Genomic DNA, 17,501 nt, shown 5'->3' with positions numbered 1-17,501 from the left:
TCTGAACACGTTTGCACCTCACATTTTTGCTGTTGTTAACAGTTTCAACCCTCCACCTTGAATCCCCCCGAGGAACTCTTGTTGCTGAAAGAGCTTGTAGAAAGGCCCCCTCCACATTCCCCTGCAGGGCCACCACACACAGGCTTGGCCAATCACTAAGGTAACAGCTTTTCAGTAACACATAGTTTTTGTTTCGGGGAGGCCACGCCGCTTAGGGCTGAAAGGGTACATCTAGGTTCAAGCTCCGGGGAGATATTCTAAGCCTCTCGGTTCGGTTCCTTCCACCATCTCGGATGCTAACTAGTACCTTGGAGGTTGCTGGGGTGTTTGACGTCACACAAGGCACACACTTTAGCCCCTGGCGTTCACTAAGAGTAAAGTAAGTGTTAATGGGATCGTGGCTTCTGTTTCCTTCCTTGTTTCTCTCTGAGCGCCAGGTACCCACACACAGCTGAGGTCAAGCCTAGGCTAGCATCCGGCCACATTCCCTGTTGTACACCCCACGCAGACTTGAGGAGGTGGCGTGTGGTGAATGCAAGCTTTAACTCGTGGAAGGATCCGTGTGTTATTTCTTCTGAAGGCACCCACAACCACTTCTGTGTTTTGGGAAGAGGAAGAAAACTGCTCCAGCCAGGGGCGGGGGCGGGGAGGGGAAGGAGGAAGGGGGAAGGGTGATGGCGGAGGCTGCTTTTACAATTTCCACCTGTGGCTTGAGTTTTCCTCTTGCTTCCACCCTAAGTAAACCAATAACACCTTCTCAGAACTCAGCTTTCGTTTCTTTGTTTGAAAAGGACTTAATAACAGCCCCCTACCGCCTTCTCTCACAGCCCTCAGAATCGGAATAGGTGACGCATATCGAAGCCCACAGTTTAAAGCAGAACCCCCCCCACAAAAACATACATGACAATGATACTTTGGTTGCCTGAGAAAGTAAGCAGCAGCGGCGGCGGCGGCGGAGGCGGCGGCGACTGGCCTTTGTGCTCCTACAAATTATGAGAAAAATGACCACGGTGCTGCGCGGTTATTCTGCTTGTGTAAATGAACAGTCATCTCAGCAGTAATTTGTTAAGTAGAGAAACAGAAATCCTTTGTGAAGACAGAGGATTTTTAGAAATGTTTGATTTGACCCGATCCACCGTAGTCCTTATGGCTACCCAGCTTCCCCCAACGGTTTGCTTTAATTGCATGTCACTGCTAACTTCCTTGTAAAGAGACAGGCCTCTGCCTTTCCTTCTAATTATCCAAATCACCAGCCACCGTGTGTGGCCTTACCTAAGGCTTTTAACCAGAAGTAATGTCACTAAATCAAAGTGAGTGGGAGGTGTCCCTGTTGCAATGACTCTAATAAATGTTACATGACATTCTTTTAGGCCTGTTGGAGCTATTCTCATCGGCGGGGCGCCCGGGTCTAACAAGATAGCTCATCAGTTAGGAACAGTCAGAACCACGAGCCCAAACGCATACCACCTTTTGTTGAAGGAACGAATTTCCTCTGCGAAGAGGAGACCTCTCCTGCAGTCCAGGCTGTGAGAGGAAGATATGAAATTGAATGTAACTATGTAGCCATTTCTAAAGCTTCCTCAAATCCAGTTGCTGGTGCACAGGTTGGTATTAGATTAATAATAGCTACAAGCAGCAAGTATACTAGGATTTTCCTACAAGTGAAAAACATCTTCATGTACATTACGCAATGTGACCTGTGCATTCCTGTCTGTAGGTACTGTGGCCCCACTATAGTCGGGAACACTGAGGCCTCATGAGCATAAGTCATTTGTAAAAACTCAGTTCCAAAGACAAGCAGAGCATAGGAGGGCCCGATGAGAAGGAGGGCACCAAGAAGGCTGGGGCACCCCTGCCTGAATTCTCTTTCTAGGTGTGCAGTTACTTGAATATCAAGAACATACCATGTGCATTTTGAATATTTGGAGCCACATGGGAAGCTACTAAATACAAGAAATAATGTGTCCTGGGCAAAGCCAGTAGCTTCTCTAGTGTTTCTACAATTTTACAATTGTATGCCGGAAACGGGGAGACCTTGTAGTTTTCAGGTACTTAAAATGTTTGGATCTGTCTTGAAATAGAAACATTTAAGAGTACAGACACCAGGGCACCAGCTCTCTTGTGGAAGATTTGGTGTTTGAACACGCACCGGGTGATAAACCGTGATCGACAGCTGTAATGGTCTCAGGAAGAAACAGCCCTCACGGGCTCATATATGTGAACCTCAGTTGGTGGCGCTGTGAGGGAGGTTATAGAGCTGTTAGGAGGTGGAGCTTGGTGAGAGGAAGTATGTCAAAAATCCGTCACACACAGATGCACATACATAAACATACACAAATGCAAATTCTCTTAAAAATATTTTTAAAATGAGCAATAACTGCAACAGTCTCAGCGTTTCTTTAGTGGTTACTTTGTACCAGGAATTGTTATTTATCTTTAAAATTCATCCTTGGTGGGATAAATCACTACCCCCCCCCCCTTTGCAGACCAGAAACAGATTCAGTAAGTGGAAAGATTGGGAGCCAAATGTGAATGATCCTCCAGAGACTTCACTGTTTTCCCCGAGGAAGAAGGGGTCTAGGGCTCATCCCCACATCATCCTACCACAGAAAGGAGAGGGACCAGATATGGAGGGAAATGGTCAGAAGGGATAGCATAGGTCAAAGGCATAGCAAAAAGGAATTCAAAACCCAGTGTGAGAGCCTTGACTTCTTATGTTAGGTAAGTCAAATTTGACCAATTTGACACAAGCTGGGGTGATCGGAGAAAAGGTGACCTCCATTGAGACAGTGCCTCCACCTGTTGGTCCTATAGGCAAGTCTCTAGGACATTTTCTTGATTAATGAATCACAGGGGAGAGCCCAACTCACTGTGAGTGGTGCCATCACTAGGCAGGCAGTCCTGGACTCTATACTAAGTCAGGCTAAGCCTAGACTCAAGGCCCAGCATCCCAAGGCAAAATAATAAAAAGATAGATAGATAGATAGATAGATAGATAGATAGATAGATAGATAGATAGATGATAGATAGAGTCCTGCCTATTGGGCAAGAGAACATTTGTTCACTTGCAACAGCTACTGGCCTTCCTATACGCTCAACAGCCTTTTATTTGGAAGATGGTGGCCCTCAAAGATGGGGGAGAAAACAAGAGAAAGTTTAGTCAAAGCTTGGTAATGCTTTGGCCTGGTGCAATAAGTTCCTTTTTCTCTTGTTTTCTTCCAGCCATTTCCCACCCTTGATTACTAATTTTACACCCAAATAAAAAGACACAGTTCCTGCTTCTCATTTCATAAAAATGGCAAGAACAAGTTAACCTTTAGGTAATATGGATAAGAAAAGGTTAATATAAGTGGGATGAAAACAGAATTTTCCCCACAATCTTAATTTCGCGGTGAAATCCGAAGCTCTTTAGGCTAGATAATTGTTAGTTTTTCTGGGGACTTACTGCATTACCCCACTTGGAAGCCCATTAAGAATTAAAAACAAACATGTCAAACAAGAACGGTTCCCTAATTAATACTAAGCTATTTGTGGAAACATTCTCGAACACCAGACTTAGTATTATTGTATATTATACTGTCTCTGCTTGTAAAGAGTCCAATGTTTCTTCCAATGAGAATGCAGACCACTACAGACAGCTAAGGTTGCACAACGTAGCCGTCCATTTCACACTCCACAAGGCAAGGCTGATGTGTCCATCCTAAAGATCAAGGAAGCCTAGCTACGTTCCTGTGAGAGAACCGATAAATAAGCACATTGATTAGCAGAGACGTTCAGAAGTGTATGCATCTAAAGAGACACTTAAGGCCAGAATTCAGCTCTCCAGGAGGATTCCTGGCTCCCTGTTCTAAATACAATACTGTAGGGAGATGGAAGAAATTCCGCTTAATGCTTCACAGATCTCTAGAAGTGAATGCTGGTGTTCAAGGGTAGAAACAAAGCCAACCACAAATACAGAAAACCCAAACAACCATCCTGACCTCCACAGCTCTAATACAACCTTTCCATAAGTCCTCATAGTTTTCCTAGAACCAAACCAAAAGTTTTCCAAGAAACAGGATCTACCTGACTAAAGCATCCAAGTATTCAGAGTGTAGAATACCATAGCAACCAGAGAGGATGTGAGTACTGTCCTGATGTGCTCATTTATGAACAGGAGGCAGACAGTTTTCAGGGACCAGAAGCTTGACTTCCTGCCATGACATTGTCACGTTCTTCCCATCTCAGTCACATTTGGGGACATGGTATCAGGTGAATTTTAAAAAGACAAAAAAAAAAAAAAACCCAAAAAACAAAACAAAACAAAAAACCCCCAAAAAAACAAAAACAAAACACCCCATAAAGTCATCTAGAAGTTTCACAGAAAATCGTCTCCCGTGGAAGGGACATTGCACAGGGGACAAAGAAGAATTGGGGGGTTCGGTCTTCACTCCCACCCTCTCACAGACAATGTTGCCATGTGGGGCAAGGCAGGTAAAAACAGAACTCACACACTTCCGGATCTCACACTCAGTAGAGGACTTAGCAGCAAACACATTGGTCCAGAAGACAATTCTATGTCTCCCCAAACTCTAGTGTTTTAGGTACTCCATAACAGTTTGTCAAACTATAATTACCGGTTTCAGGCACCAAGTGTAGCCTCTGGTCTGAGAAAGCGAGCACACGTCTTTGAAAGTGCTTACCAGGGTTCCATGCCTACTACACTTAAAGCCTGCAGCCTATTAATGGAAACATGGAGAATAAATGGCGGGGGAGGGGTAATGGGAAGAAAAAGTATCAACACAGATTTTAAAAGTCATAAAATGCAGGTTTTGTTCTTCAAGTTATTAAAAAAAATACCATGCCAGTCTGTGGTTTATACAATAAAATATAACAATGAGGACCCTAACAGTTTAGCTATATCATACAGGATAAAGAAATTGCAGCCTGAGCTTGGTAGAGACACCTACCAAGGACAGCTGACTAGAGTAGTGGCAACACTTTGGGGACGGGTGGCACAGATGGCACAGATGCAGAGGAGCCATGGCTTCATCCTTTAAAAGGTTGAGTCTAAGGGCTACCTTACGTCTGGGCTCACATCTCCAGGGCAGACTGGACTCTGCCCAGCTACTGGAGAACAGCCCCTCACTGCATTCCGTACCTTGCGTTCTCCACTCTAGTGCTGGCTGACTTTGTTGGTGATCATAGCAAGGATTTTCTATTAAAGATAGAATGTATGGCTCAGGGTAATTTTGATTTACAGGAGCTACTTCTAACATCACTCTGTTCCATTTTATGAGATAGCAGGAGAAATGAGGACCTCCATGTAAATGTTGCATATAATAACAGTATACATAAAAAACAACCCATTTCCAGTCAACATTTGGCATGCCTGTTGAGTAAAACCCCATTCTTATCATGTGTTATGTGATAAGAAAGGACTAGGCTGTGTGTTTTTAAAATGTTTTTAAAATGCTTTCTTTTCCCAGCTTTTCATAACTGAGATGTCGAGCACCCCAGGGCTCAGGAGGGGAAGCCGCATGGCTTTCTGTAAGAGCCGCGCACAGTAGTCTGGACGCTCCTTGAAGTTAATTGCAGCGCAGCTCACTAATGAAACTTTCCATCTATTAAATCTTAACAGGCATAACTATAAAAAATGGCGCCAAGCTTGTTCCTGCTCTGGAATGTCCCAGCCAGAACTCTGTGACTTTTACCCTTTATCTTTGTAATTACTCTAACTATTTCAGAGTTGGCGTAGAATCAAGATCTAAGAATGCAAGAGTCGCCCCACCCCCGCAACACACACATATGAGAGTCCTTTTGAATTTTTTTCCTATTTTTTTTTTTCAGGATGGGAAAGGCTTGAGATGGCCCTTCAATAGGTGTAGCAACAAGTGGCTGGCTGTATCAATTTCTCTGTCCTACAGGGGTGTCCGGGACACCTGGATTTCCTCTGAGTTCCATAGATGCATAGATGATGTCTTCACAGCTTCAACAGAACTATGGCTTCTTGGCAAACTCATTTTATGTCTTGTTTTTAATAATGAATATATTAATAGGAAACAATTTTATAAGTAATATCAGAATGGAGAAAAGACATCAAAATGATTAGTTTTAATGATCGCCCTTATATGTCGGGTGACCATTACGAATTTTACACTAATTTCTATTTTCTTAACTCTTACTAACATTAAAAATACATACTTTAGAGATAACAACCTGAGAACGCTAATTTATTTTAGTATTGATCCTAAGCTTTTGCCTTAAATCATAACAGCTAGAGAAAGGAAATGTTTAACTCGGGGACGAGTCCAGGGATCAGATGAGGCCAGATTCCATGCATAATGCAGCGCAGTAGTCTATAAATGAATGCCTTGCTGCAGGGAAGCGCATTTGTAGCATAATGCCCAGTGGGCATGTTATCCCACTGCTATTTCCTCTGCACGAGGCAGGCTGCAGCCAAAAGGACAGCCTGTGCATATATAGCTTTGGCTAGCATAACTACGACATAAAACGTGTTAATTAACTTCAGAAAAGTAAGTTTTGATTAGGTTTCTAATAACTGCCTCGCACCTTGGTGATAGCAGAGATCTTCTGAAAGATGCTGAAGATCACAGTCTCTCCTCAGTCATGGTCAGTGCTCCCTTTATGCGACTGTCCCTTTACAATGGGATACGAGGCATGATGTAGGTGTATCGACTAACGAGTATGGTCTCCCTAAGTGGGACCAGGATACAGACCACCTGGATTATTATATTTGCTCAGCAATCTTGTTAAAATTCCTCAGCCCACTGAATCAGAATATGTCAGGGTGGCAGGTGGGGTGGGAGTTGTGTCTGCCCATCTTGCTAACTCATTCTGGTCAGGTTTCCAGGACCAAGCCATGCAGGACGTGGGAGAGGAGGAGGCCTCCAACTCATTTTCCTTTGATTTCTCTATGTCCTATAGCCAAGGTGTGTGGTGTCGTCAGCAGGATATTACCAGACTTTCACCAAGTATTTTTTTTTTTAATATTTTGCAGGGCAGAAGTTTTAGTGCTCATCTTTTTTTTCTCACGATATAAATTTCTGCTTATATTTGGTTTTATTTATTTTTCTCTCTTTTTTGGACTGGTTTGTTTGTTTTGAGAACACATGTCTTTAAGGATATAGTGCAAGTCTTTTCATTATAATCTAACACTTTAGTAATTCAAGTTGCAATTGGCCACTATTTGACTTAAATTACAACCAAGTTGAAGAATTAGAGGAAAATACTCTTGACTTGGAAGAAAAGTTCAGAGAATTGTCCTGGTTACAATAAACCTTAGTAGGTATAGGGATATTCATATTATTTGTCTCATATTGGGTGAGTTGCAGTATTTTGTGCATGTGAACAAAAAGGTTCATTTTATCTAAATTGCCAATTATTCATAAATAGAAATGTTCATATTATTGCCTTGGGATTCTTTTGATGTTTGTAGTATCTGCAGTGAGGGCCCTTATCTCTTTCCTTAATGTTGGTTTTCCCTGTTGTTTATGCCACCCTTGTTAAAAGTTTGTCAATCTTGAACTTTTCAAAAAGCCAAATCTTTGCACCTGTCTTTTCTATTGTATTTTTCCTTTTATTGATTCCTGTTCCTTACCACTCCCCTTTGGTGTTATTGTATCCTTTTTCTAGGATCCTGTGTGGAGGGAGTTTAAATGATGACGAGCCATTTCTCTGCTCCCCTTATATATGCATCCATTATTGTACATTATTCTATGGTCTTGGGTTACTTATTCCTAATTCTATTGCATTGTAGACAGAGGATACATGTTAAATGATTTCTCTTCCTTAATATGAAGCTTTTAAGTAATTCTTGGCATGACTTATCTTGGTGTGTATTATGATGACATCTGAGAAGAATATTCTATATCATTAGACAGGATGTTCTACAGGCACGTTCTTGGCTCAATGTGCGCTTCAGTCTTTTGATATAACTGTATTTGTGGGGTTTTACAATTCATCATTCAATTCTACTAGTTTTGCTTTACGTGATTTGAAGCTTCATTGCTTGGTAAATAAACAGTTGGGATTATCAGGTATTTTGGGTGTGTTGACCCTTATCTCTTTGTGGAATGTTGATCACAGCTTCTAATAATTTTCTTTGCTCTGAGAAGCCTCCTGTAAATATAGCTATTCCTACTGTTTTGGGATTAGGGCTTTCATGGAATATATTTTTTACTATCTTTGTGCATGCAAGGTATCTGTATCATATTTGAATATCTATATCAGATCTGTATCATATTATATTCTTTTTAAAATATTTATTTATTTATTATGTATACAATATTCTGTCTGTGTGCATGTCTGCAGGCCAGAAGAGGGCACCAGACCTCTTTACAGGTGGTTGTGAGCCACCATGTGGTTGCCGGGAATTGAACTCAGGACCTTTGGAAGAGCAGGCAATGCTCTTAACCACTAAGCCATCTCTCCAGCTCCCTCATATTATATTCTTGTGAACAAGATAGTTGAATCATTTCTTTTTATCCTCTCATATTCTTTTGATTAGTAAATTTAGTCTACTTATGCTTCATGTAATTGTTGACATGCTAAGACATAAATAAATCTTTTTTTTCCTTTTTAGTATCACTGACTTCTTTGGTTTATTTGATTTATTTTTCCTGATTTTCTATGGGATATTTGAGTTTATTTTTTTTATAATTTAATGGTGTGTGTGTGTGTGATTTGTATCTATGCATGTGTACTTCATGTGTGTGGCACACATGTGGGGGGGGGGGCTCTGAGAATAACTCCAGGTGTTCATCCTCACCTTCCACCTTGTTTAAGACAGAGTCGTTTGTTGTTGGTTACTGTGTGTGCCAGCCTAGCTGCCCAAAGCTTCCGGGGATTCTCTTGTCTCCACCTGCCATCTCCTTCTAGGATGTTGGGATTATCCATGCTAACTGTTTTAGGCACTGCTCTGTTGCCGTGAAGAGATACCAGGGCCAAGGCAGCTCTTATAGAAGAAAGCATTTATCTGGGGACTGGCTTACAGGTTTTAGAGGCTTAGTCCATTGTCATCATGACGAAAATATGGCAGCAGGTATGGCGAGCATGGTGCTGGGAAGTCTTTAAGAGCTGCATTATGGCTGGCAGGCAGAGAGGGGGAGGTCAGGAGATTGAGCCTGACTGGGCTTTTGAAACTTCAAGGCCCACCCCCAGCGATACACTTCTTCCAATAAGGCCACTCCTCCTCACCCTTCTAATCCTTTCAAACAGTTCCACTCCCTGGTGACGAAGCATTCTAATATATGAGCCTCTGGGAGCAATTCTTGTTCAAACTACCACACTCACCCTATGCCTCCAGCTTTTATGTGGATTCTGGGAAATGGAAACCAGGTCTCCATGCTCGTTGCATTGCAAACATTTCTATCCACAGAGTCACCTTCCTAACCCTTGGATCCCCTTCAATTTGTTCACTGTGCTTCTGAGTGTGCTTCTTATGTACTTTGCCCCACATTGCAATAAGTAAACACAACTTTATCACGGTCTACTGATGGCATGATTTCATAAGGCTTGTGAAATACAGAAACATTGCTTCCTCTTACATCATTAAATTAGGATATGGTTGTCTTCAGGTCTCACACACATTTGAACAACATTACAAGTCAAATTTTGGTTTTAAACTATCAAACAATTGAAGAATCTCAAGAGGAGTTTGTACATACTGGGCTCTTTCTTCTTTCCTGATGCCCCAAGTTTTTCTTGCATTGCTCCTTTCTGATTGGAAAACTTTTCTTAGCAGTCTTTTAAGACAGATCTGCTGAAGACAGATTCTCTTAATTTACTCTTATCTGAGAAAGTCTTACATTCTTCTGCATTCCTGAAGGATATTTTCACGGACCAAGAATTTTGAATATAGAGTTCTCTTTCAGTGATTGAGAAATATGTTGCTTATTTCTTAACGGTTTCTGATGAGAAATAAAGTGAGCATAGAGCAAGTGCTGGAGTGTGGTTGTGATACCCAGTTTTACTCCATTGAGTAAAGGTGTACGTGCAGATAGAGCACTCATACATTAAACAGACAAATAAATAAATAATAAACATTTAAAAATATCTAGAGATGAAAAGATCATTTGGGATCATTTGGGCACATTTAAGTCTGCTGACATATTCCTACAAGAAGCATACTGACACAGATTCAAGAAGGCTTTTCTGACCCTGCACCAGCATCCCTCTGGTATTACCCCCAAGGGTAGGGAGGGGATGTGTCATAGGTGCTGTGCAGGAATGGAGTTGGTAGAAATGAGTGATTGATTAAATGGCCTCAGAGGGGAACAGTAAAAAGTCAAAGTCAACATCACTCCTGGGGCAATAATTTAGGTACCGGTACCTGCAGCCAGCCTTTCGCTGTTTGCCAGCCAGCTCCCAAATAATAACACCAAGACTTCTTAGTTATCATGAGAGCTCAGTCTTAGCTTAGGCTTGTCCTACTAGCTCTTATATTAAATTGACCCCACTTTTATTAATCTATATTTTACCATGTGGCTTTTCTCTTTCTCTTATTCTGTATGTCCTACTCCCTGTGTCTCCATGGCATCTCCCGTGTGCCCTGATCCTCCCCTCCCACCTCCTCTCTCTCTGCCCAGAAGTCCTACCTGTACATCGACTGCTTAGCTATTGGCTGCTCATCTTTGTGTTACACCATTCTCAGCAACACATCTTCACACAGTGTACAAATGTCCCACAGCATTTCCCCTTTCTTTGGGTTCCACCAAAGACCCCAGAAGGATATAATATTACCTGAGTAAACAGAAGTGCAGTTCAAGCTACTCTCAAAACTATAGAAATGATAGAGACATCTGGCTACCTGGTCAGTTACCCAGTTTTTTTCTGCAACAGTGGAACATCCATCTTTGGCCTATAGGCCTAGAATATCTGGCAGACATTTTTTATGAAGCAGGAATTTTGAAGAACTGACTCACCTTGTCTTGACAAAGCTTAGCAGTCACTTTTATTTGTGTCCCGCATGCCCAGTTTGGTCAGGATACCATGAGCAGTTGAGACAAGGACAGTTTCTAGCTAGCTTTGCCACAGTGAAACCAAACTCCATATGGAGGTTCTTTGATTCCCATCATCACTTCATGAAGCAAGTTGGCTTTTTTATTCCAGGAACAGATGTGCCTTGCTGTCATGAAAAACCTTAAATGGCATATTCTACAGGCCTCTGAAGCCTTTGAAGACCATCTATCTATCTAAAATATATGTTAACCCTGAAAACATACCTAATATGACTACAAGTTTGATTATTATAGATGACTATTAACTATTTTTTAAATTATACACTATATTTTTAAATGAGCTACATAAGCATAATACCCTGTTGTCTGGGGGTGACATAGTCTTTAGGGAACCCTGAAAATTGAGATAATGGTCAATTCCTAGGAAAACTAGTTGTAACATTTGGTGTTCAGCAACAGAACTGTCCCCATGCAGAGGAATCAGTATATAGGCCACCTGTCTTGTAGCTTTCCTTGGTTTATTTCTTGATGTCTGTAGCCAGGATTTTCAGAAGGTCTCCCCTGATCAAACCTGATCTCTATTAATCTGGAAAGTATCACAGCCTTTCATTTTCGGTGGAAACAAAAGCATAACCTCTCTCCTAACATGATATATTTTCTGAATTTCATTTTAAAGTTAAGATATCCCTAAAGTATCTAGGCTGGTTTAATTCAGTCATTCCTTTTCCAATCTCATTGTTTCTCAGCAGCTGTCATAGCCTATCAGCATTCAAAAAACTCAAAGTCAACACAACAACATCCAGAGTCCTTGTGTATTTCTCATCTTTACATGGCTTTTTTTATATTACTTGCTCTCCTTAAATACTTTATTATTTTTAAATTATTTATTTTTCCTATGACTATCTATACCCATTTTTTTTCTTTCTTAAGTACCTATGCACATTTTAAAACACATGGTACCCTGTTTTGGATCTGCTTTACTGTGAACCTATAGCAGTCTCTGGCTGCATGAGCCAGACCTTAAACTCAGTGTGTGGCTTCGCACTGACACCTGTCTTTGTCACACTGGGGTTACACATAGCTTTATGTCCTATGGACCCTGGCCTCGAACTGGTCTATTTGTCCCAGCTTTGGGACGTTTCTGGGTCCATGCTTCAGTAGGCATCTCTACCTAGTCTCCTGCTGCTGAGTAGCATGTTACTTGCAGCTCATAACTCCATTTGAGTGCTTGGTGGCAGGGCCTCTTAAAAGAGCCATGCCTCTGTATGCGAGCCTATCAGACAGACCACTTTCTCAGGCCCTGTGTAGAAATACAAGTCCTGCATTGGGTGCCATATGTAGATGGATTTTTCTTTGGGCCATCAGCTCATGGAGACTTATTATTAATTATGAAAGCCTGGCCTTAGTTTAGGCTTGTCCTCCTAGCTCTTATAACTTAAGTTAATCTGTTTATTCTAATTTCCTTCAGTTGTATGACCCATTATCTCATCTCTCTGTACATCCATGCTACTTGGGCCCTGGAAGGCTGGCCCCCTTTCCTCTCTACCTGCCTAGCCATCCTCTGCCTTGCTATTAGCCATTCAACTTTTTATTAGACCAGCCCAGTGCCTTAGGCAGACAAGGTAAAGCAACAATACAGCGTAAACAATTGCAACACATCTTAACATAGTCAAACAATTATTCCACAACACAAATGTAACAAATTAGTTAAACAAATATTCTCTTCCATAACAGGTACCATTTTCTATGATAAGAAGTGCTGGGAGAGAGGCAAGTTTGAGGAGAAGGAAAGATTACAGGAGGGAGGTTAGCCCTAATGTAGGTGACTAGCCATGCTCAGAACTGGAGAAGGGAGAGATGCCACAATTATTACACAAAACCATCTGCCTGCATAAATGGATTTGCAGCCTTACCATCTCCAGTACTGGACCAGTTATTGAGATTCAACTTTTAAAGTATTACCTGAGCTGGCATCATCAGCCCCACTGGAATATGGAAATGTGCAAAGGAGAAACCTTTCTGGAAGTAGCAAGCAGTTGAGCATACTGTTCTGAAGGTGAGAGATAGGTCTGCTTCCTGTGATCCTGGCATGACTGAGTTCATCCAGGGAAAGAGAGCTCAAGGCAGTAAGTAGAGGCCCAAGGACCATTATCATTGAGAGACAACAGAGGAGAAACTAGAAAAGTAGATGGAGGGAAAACAGGCAGAGAGGTTGGAGCAATGACAGATGTGTAAAAGAAAGGCTGGTGTGTCTGTCAGGGCACTGCACCTTGGACCCAGGATTCTGTCCTGCGGAGCTGCCTGCCATTCTAGGGTGTGCCTGGGCTCTGCTATTGCCACCCTTTGCTCCAATGTCCTTTGCTCCATCTCTGTCTTCGTTGGTAGAAAACATAGTCCTTTTCCCAGAAAGACGATGACTGCCACAGATGATAAAGTTAAGCAAGAGAGTTTAGTTCTTAGAAGAAATAAGAACTGGCCCCTGTCAGACCTTCTCTGTGAGAAGAGGAGGGAAATCCCTGGAGAAAGCATACAGTTACTACCACTTCCCATAAATAGGTAGGGCAGAGCAGCACTGAGAGATAATTGAGGCAAATAGACGTGAGGGACCCAAGAGGGGACTTTGGCACAAGGAACTCAGTGACAGCACAGGAAGGGGAGGGATGGGAAAAACTTGCAGTAATCTCTCAACATAAAAGCAGATTCAAATGTTTGGTGCAAACTCTTGCGGTATTTTTGCCTGCTCTACAGAGTCAAAAGACAAAGTCTTCTTTAATTAAATAAAGGAATTATGATTTACAACATCATCTCCCTTTCTGTCTTGAATGTTTTTCTCTGTGTAATTTTAGAAACTTTGTGTGGTGTGTATGTGTGGTAGTGGTGGTGCCTATGTGTGTGTGTCTGCGTGTGTTTGTGGTGTATTGGGTGACATATGTATGTATAGTATGTGCATTTGTGTGTGGGGGGGAGGTATGGGTTTGTGTGCATATGTGCAGAGGCCACAGGATGACAGTGGTCCTGTTCTATGATTCTCTGTCTTATTGACTGGAGACAGGGTTTCTCATTGAACCTGAAGCTAGGCTGGCAACCAGTAATCCCCAGTGATGTTCCGGTTTCCATCCCTGACACTGCTGGTGTTACAAGGGCTTGTGACCATTCCTAGCTCTTTACACAGGTGCTAGGGATTTGAACTCAGGTCCTCGTGTCAGTATAGTGAGCACTCTTCATCCACTGAGACATCTCCCCAGTCCTCTCTGCATTTTAAGGTTGATTGTCTACAGACCCAATAAATCAGATAACATTTAACTAACAGTAACTACACCTGACATTTACTAAGCACTCATAATGGGTCTTGTTCTTTCCAAAATACTTTCTATAATTTATCTAATTTAATTTTCCAACAAGCCTATGACTTATGCATGGCTGTATCAGCTAGGAAGAACACCGCACTGCTCTTGATGGTCATCCAAATAATGGAATCCGGGTGTGTGTACTCATGGGGAATAAGACAAGGTGATGTCAGAGATGTAAGAGAAGCTCACTTTGTGCAGGACCTTAGAGCCTTGTTTATTAGGGTTAAGCTCAGCTGCATATAACTTTATCAGTCCAAATAGTGCTTTTTTCTTTCACAAAAGATGTGATTATATACAAACCAGAGTTGTTTTAGAGCTCCATAATTTATAGTTCTACCAAAGCCCGGGGGGGGGGGGGCTTGTCTTTATGCTCCATTGTCTTAGCTATCCGAGCTTCCTTCCATCCATGAGGCTCCTTGCCACCCTAAATGGCTGCTGGCTCTGAATAACCACATTTGTGTAGTAAGACAAAGAGTGAAGAAATAAAGACTGTCTAAAATGTCCCCAACCCCACTTGCAAGCTAGTCTTGCTGGCTCTAAGAAGTTACTTTTCATCAGCTAGAATTCAGTGCCATTTGCGTGTGAGTATAGAAGCCATTACCTTGCCTTTTGGGTGGCCATGGGTCCAGCCTCAGTCACAGTTTCCAGAGAAGGTAATTGGGCTGGGTTTCACATAATCTATTGCAAACCATTATAAGACAGGCAGGCATAGCTCTGAAGCTTTGACGAGCCCCTGAAGGACACTGGACAAGAAATGAGGTGATTGGTTCTGGGCTTTTGAGTGATCATGGGATGCTAACATAGTTATCACGAGGGCAGAGACTCTGTTGGCTACGCTTGACTCTGCATCCGCATGCTCAGCACCACTCCAGAATTATGGAGGAGGAGCTGGTGGAGATGGAAGCAAGAAGAACACAAGTAGCTACAACAATGAAGGTCTGAACCCAAGGAATAGAAGTGGGGCTAGCACATTGGCTCAAGAGCACCAGAGAACCCACGAGGATGTCAAGTTTAGACATGAGAAAGGTATCAAAAACTACTCACGCATTTCCTATTTACAGTTTGAACACCTGAGATGATGGTATCCAACCAGGAGGACGACTTCAGCTTAATGAACTTCCAAACTCAAGGAGGGAAATTGGAGGAGACTCTACTGAGTAGCGAGTTGAGACAAACTCAGTTCTGGAAGTGGCAACACTGCAATGTCCACCACCCCAGTGGCGGTATCCAAAGGGAGCTGGCACTACTCCTTCAGATCACAAGAGAGACCTCATTTACATACACAGATCTGGACTCACTGGCCTGACACGATGGGTAGAAACCCCACCATGAACACGTGTTTGTGTTACAATCAAATGCAAAATGGGGAGAGCAGACAGGGTATAGCATGGGAGTGGGGGTTAAAAGAACCATTTCCTTTAAGGGTGGAGATTCAGAGGAAACGCTATGAGGGAAAACAGTCCAGAGAGGCTAAGGGAAAAGTGAAGAAAGACACAGCTAGGAGGCTCTAGGAGGTGAGGAGGTGAATACAGACACAGGGAAAATCCGTGTGTGTGTGTGTGTGTGTGTGTGTGTGTGTGTTTGCGAGTGCGAGCTTGTGCACGTGTGCCTGTGTGAGAGAGATTCCACCAAGACATGGAAAATACTAACTGAACTGTTAGTGAATCTTACAGTTCAAAGCCTCTAGGTGAGTCTGAGTGCAGAGCAGTAGAGCAGGGGGCATTGCCCGGTGACTTGAAGGAAACGAGGAGCTGGGGCCAAGGGAGCTAGAGGATTCTTTTAAGAAAGATAGAACAGAAATGTGGAAATGGAGTTCGTTAGAGGCTGGCATGTTTTATACAAACTCAACCAAAGGGATAAAATAGTTTAGCACTAAAACTCACTGTGTGTGGGAATGACTTAGTTTTAGATTCAGCATATGCCCATTTATGAAGTACTGACTTTATGCTAAGAAGTGTGCCGGCACCTTCACACACTTGTTACTTTTATATGTAAAGCCAGCAAGCATTCTTTGTAGTGGGCGAACCAAGTCAGAGGATACTTGCCTTTCTGGCAACAGGGTAAGAGTTTCCTAGAACATGTTTTAACAGCCCAAGTTCAAAAAAATGTTTTCCACAAAGCACGCACTTAAGTCTTTCTTACCATCTACGTGATTATTACCCACTGGCTTGATCTATTTAATAACAGCTTGGCCAGATACATTGTGTTGTTCTACTAGTCCTCTTTCACTGCATTTTTTGTGGCTAATTCATTTGGGAAACAGTTTGAAAATGCACTGCACTCACTTCCCCTGTGGTTAGGCAGTTCCTTGTTTCCCACCCAGACTTTCCAGATAGGAACCTACTGTGTTAAACCCGCTGCTGGGACACACAGACCCAGCAGCTCTCTTTGGTCTCTGTTGATTCTTATGGTTTTGTTTGTTGTCTTGTTTTGTTTTCAAGACAGGCTCAAAGTGAATCATAATTACTAGCAAACCATTCACATTGCTTTGCTAATGGCCTTGGCGATTTTCGGCTGTGTCAGGTTACAGTAGCTGATCCTCACACTAAAAGAAAGTAATGAAACCCCCCAGTTCTTCTTACCTCTCGCCAACTGTCTTTAAGGCTTACCTCCTGGCCTCTTTCCGAGTGCTATAGTTGTTCCTGCGAGCCAGCCATTCTTCTGGTTCTTTCCTGGGCTTGAATTCTGATCCTGCCTCCCTTGGATGATTACAATATCCTACCACTGAATTACACAGTCATGTCCTGAGTTTTTTCTAGTAATTCCTTTGCAAGAATTGCAAAGCCATGGATTGCACAACGGACCCTTCTTCCACATCTGGAAGGGGCAGAGAGGCCCCCGTGTAAACAATCCCTTTTTGCCATCCCTCTTGGCCTTCTTGGCACACCCCAGAGTGTTACATCATCGAAAACAGAAAACTAAAAGTAAATTCTGAGGAGAATCTTTTGGTTTTAGTGTCCAGACTATCAGAACGGAACAACTTTTATCCCAGTCACAGAGATGTGAACCCCTTCATTGCAACGCTGACCTTTATCTGTCCCTTCTCAAATGAAAGTCAGACATTCTTGGATTGTAAAGGCCCATAAATCCACTGGCTCCCATGTCTATTTTAACTCCACAGAAAAACTAACTTTTTTTTTTCAAACTCATTTGTTTCATATCAGCTAGTTCCTACACCGAGGCCATTCTC

The 17,501-nt window shown here is 42.4% G+C and overlaps 1 long non-coding RNA gene across 1 annotated transcript in view; it reads right to left on the bottom strand.

Annotated features, from left to right (window-relative positions):
- Positions 1-17,107, bottom strand: part of LOC119819437 — a 51,394-nt gene extending 34,287 nt beyond the window's left edge. Inside the window, exon 1 of the long non-coding RNA XR_005286264.1 lies at positions 16,921-17,107. This is a non-coding gene — a long non-coding RNA (uncharacterized LOC119819437). The remainder of the gene's footprint in view (positions 1-16,920) is intronic.
- Between the last annotated feature and the right edge of the window lie 394 nt (positions 17,108-17,501).

This window comes from Arvicola amphibius, chromosome 7 (assembly GCF_903992535.2).
Source record: "Arvicola amphibius chromosome 7, mArvAmp1.2, whole genome shotgun sequence".
NCBI lineage: Eukaryota > Metazoa > Chordata > Mammalia > Rodentia > Cricetidae > Arvicola > Arvicola amphibius.
The sequence above is the reverse complement of the archived record's forward strand: the minus strand, read 5'-3'. Positions and strand labels throughout refer to the sequence as shown.